Raw genomic sequence first — 3,513 nt, 5'->3', positions numbered from 1 at the left:
CCCTTGATTTTAAGGGCTTCTCTTTTTTCCTGATTCTTTTCATGTTAGTGTTTCCCAAAATTCTGTCCTTCTATCTTTTTGTTTTTTGATGTTCTGTTTGCTTACTCCTTTTATATCTGTCCACTTCTATACTGGAGTCAACTGAATGGGACTTACACTCCAAATACTAAAATCAGGTACAGGGTCTCAGGATAAATCCTGAGGGGATTTCACTGACCTTATCAGACCCAAAAGCTACAACTCTTGTTGCATAGGTCTTGCTTTATCTTGGTCTTAACCATCCAGCAGAAAAGTATAAAAACGAAATATAAGAAGTAAAGCCATGGTGTTATGTTGAGGTGTAGGGGACTCAGGTCAACAATTTCTGACATTGCCAGTCAAGCGGAAGACCCAATACTATTATGGGCTACTGGGCTATTTTAGAATATTTTGCTGAGTTAACACTCCTATAATATTCAAATAATGGAACTAAACAAAAAAAGGGATACAGATGAATGTCCATTTTGTATCTGTGTATTGAAAGTGGTTAGAATATATAGTTACAATCTCTTAATGAATAGAGGGATTTGTTCTAATAATGTTTGTAAATAGGGTATCATGTCCACATCTTGTACAGCAACGAACCACTAGGAAGAGAGTATGCAATGTGTTAATTATTGAAACTGTCCTACCAAAAAAAATACTAAAATCCTCACATCCTTGATGATACAGCTCAAACAAATCTATTCATCATCTTGTGTACCTTATTTCCACAGAGGAAATCCATGCTAAAATGATCAGGTTTTTTATTTACTTTAAAGAGAGTAAAAAACAATTTTAGAACATTAAAAATGATGTAGAATTTCAAAAAATACAATATGAATCCAACAATGGTTGTCATACTGAGTATTGTGTTCAAAGTAGTTGTTTGGATTGCCAGATATAACCATGAAAATTAATAAAAATTATATTTTTTATTGATACTATACTTCAATTATAACACTTAGTACCTTATAGTATGGTATTTTGTGTCCCTTCCTTTACTCCTTTAGTGATCTGAGGTTCCTTCAAGGACAAAGATTTGTCTAAACTGATTTCTGTAATACCAGTGTTTGGCACAGAGTAACTATGTAGGAAATGTTAGGTGAATAAACATCGATGAAGTTAGTTTTCAGAATGCCTATATTAAAGTAGAAAATTTGTTTCTTACAATGAAGATGAAAATGGAAGACTGAAAAGTGAACATAATGTTTATTTTTACTTAATAAAGCCTTTCTCCTAAGATTTGGCGTTTGTGCACAAGATCATCTTTTCACAATGCCATTCCAACAATGTTCATGCACTTCTTAAACAGGATGCATGTTTATCCATTGATACTTGAAGCTTGTCAGTCAGGGTTTTTCACATCCACAAGCTATGTTTTCAACTTTCTCTAACCATCCTCTATCTCAACTACGTGTCCTGTATTGTAGTAGTTCTTTGGTCTTTGTGTGCACATTTCCATGGAAAATGGCCCCTTCACACCTATTCTCTCAGAAGAGCTTGTCTTTTATACTTCATGCCCAGATCAATTATTATCTGCTTATCAGTTATCACCACCTCTAACAAAACCCTATTGAATCTTTTCTCCTGTGCTTTTTTTTTCTGTACCAGGCATTGAACATGAGATATTGTGCCTGTGCTTGCCAGGCAGGCACTTAAGCTGCCAAGCTATCTCCCTCACCCTCTCTTGTACTTTGTATATACCTAAATTACAGCCTCATCACATTGTGTTTAGGTTATCTGCCTAGAAGGTGCACTTTATCAGGCATCCTCTTTTACTTACTCATTTTGGGATTTCCAGAACTGTAAGGTAAATTCTCACATGAAACGTACTTTGTACACGTTAGTTAAATCCGACTAAAGTACCTGTTGAAAAGAATGAGCTGTGCTCCCTAACCTGGCTCCATCTTACATCATGGATCCTTTCATACATGTTCAGTGGGTAACTCCAGTTCTACCATGTTCAAAATCTCTTTGATATAAGGGGTTTCTTTCCTTGGACTCCATATCTAGAAACACTGTGAGCTTTTAATGAAATATTCCAGAATCAGAGTCTGGCTGGAGGTAAAGACAGAATGGTACAACTGAATTGATGAGTTAATGCTATCTAAATCTCTGATTTATAGACATAATGGAATAAAATTGAAAATAGACAAATTATTTCAACCAGTTATATTCTTGTCACCTTGGGTAAGACAGAGAACAAAACGCAAAACAGATGTTGAGAGGCAAAAGTGTATGAACTAAGCAGCAATAGAAAACATTTTAGAGAGTTTGATCGAAAGCGGAAAGCAGACTCCAGAGAGCCCTGAGAGCCCCTCCACCACCGGCCTGGTTATCATCACACCCCAGAAGGAGCTGCAGCTGCTGCAGCCAGCCGCAGTCACCATCACTGAAAACATGAGCAGCGAGGCCGAGATCCAGCAGCTGCCCGCCGCCCCACAAGCCACCGCTGTCCTTAGCGCTGCTGACACCAAACCCGGCACCACGGGCAGCAGCACAGGGAGTGGCGGCCTGGGCTGCCTCACATCGGCTGCACCTGCTGGAGGGGACAAGAAAATCATCTCAATGAGGGTTTTGGGAACAGCAAAATGGTTCAGTGTAAAAAAGGATATGGTTTCATCAACGGGAATGACACCAAGGGAGATTTATTTGTACACCAGACTGTCATAAAGAAGAATAACCCCAGGAAGGACCTTCACAGTGTAGGAGATGGAGGGACTGTGGAGGCTGATGTTGTTGAAGGAGAAAAGGGTGCAAGGCAGCAAACGTTACAGGCCCTGGTGGAGTTCCAGTTCAAGGCAGTAAATACGCAGCAGACCGTAACTATTATAGACACTATCCGCGTCGTAGGGGTCCTCCATGCAATTACCAGCAGAATTACCAGAATAGTGAGAGTGGGAGAAAGAATGAGGGATCGGAGAACGCTCCCAAAGGCTAGGCCGAAGGCCCTACCGCAGGCGAAGGTTCCCACCTCACTGCACGCGGAGACCCTGTGGGCGTCGACCACAGTATTCCAACCCTCCTGTGCAAGGAGAAGTGATGGAGGGTGCTGACAACCAGGGTGCAGGAGAACAAGGTAGACAAGTGAGACAGAATATGTATCGAGGTTATAGACCACGATTCTCAGGGGCCCTCCTCGCCAAAGACAGCCTAGAGAGGATGGCAATGAAGAAGATAAGGAAAATCAAGGAGCTGAGACCCAAGGTCAGCAGCCATCTCAAAGTCAGTACCGTCACAACTTCAATCACTGACACAGACGCCCAGAAAACCCTAAACCACAAGATGGCAAAGAGACAAAAGCTGGCGATCCACCAGCTGGGAATTCGTTTGTTCTTGAGGCTGAGCAGGGCGGGGCTGAGTAAATGCTGGTTTAACGTCTCTATCAGGGTAGCGGAAATGTCTCAGTGGGGCCAAGGAGATGGCTCAGTAGAATAAGCACTTCCCTGGCAAGTGTAAGGGTCTGAGTTCAATCCCTACTTCCTCAAAAAA

General features: G+C 41.3%; 1 pseudogene; it reads left to right on the top strand.

Moving 5' to 3' along the window:
* The first annotated feature begins 2,421 nt into the window (after positions 1-2,421).
* On the top strand, positions 2,422-3,386 carry LOC101560040 (annotated as a pseudogene).
* The last annotated feature ends 127 nt before the right edge of the window (positions 3,387-3,513 follow it).

Source organism: Octodon degus, unplaced genomic scaffold, assembly GCF_000260255.1.
Source record: "Octodon degus isolate 3935 unplaced genomic scaffold, OctDeg1.0 scaffold00211, whole genome shotgun sequence".
In the NCBI taxonomy this organism is placed as follows: Eukaryota; Metazoa; Chordata; class Mammalia; order Rodentia; family Octodontidae; genus Octodon; species Octodon degus.
This window is presented reverse-complemented; position numbering and strand designations above follow the sequence as displayed.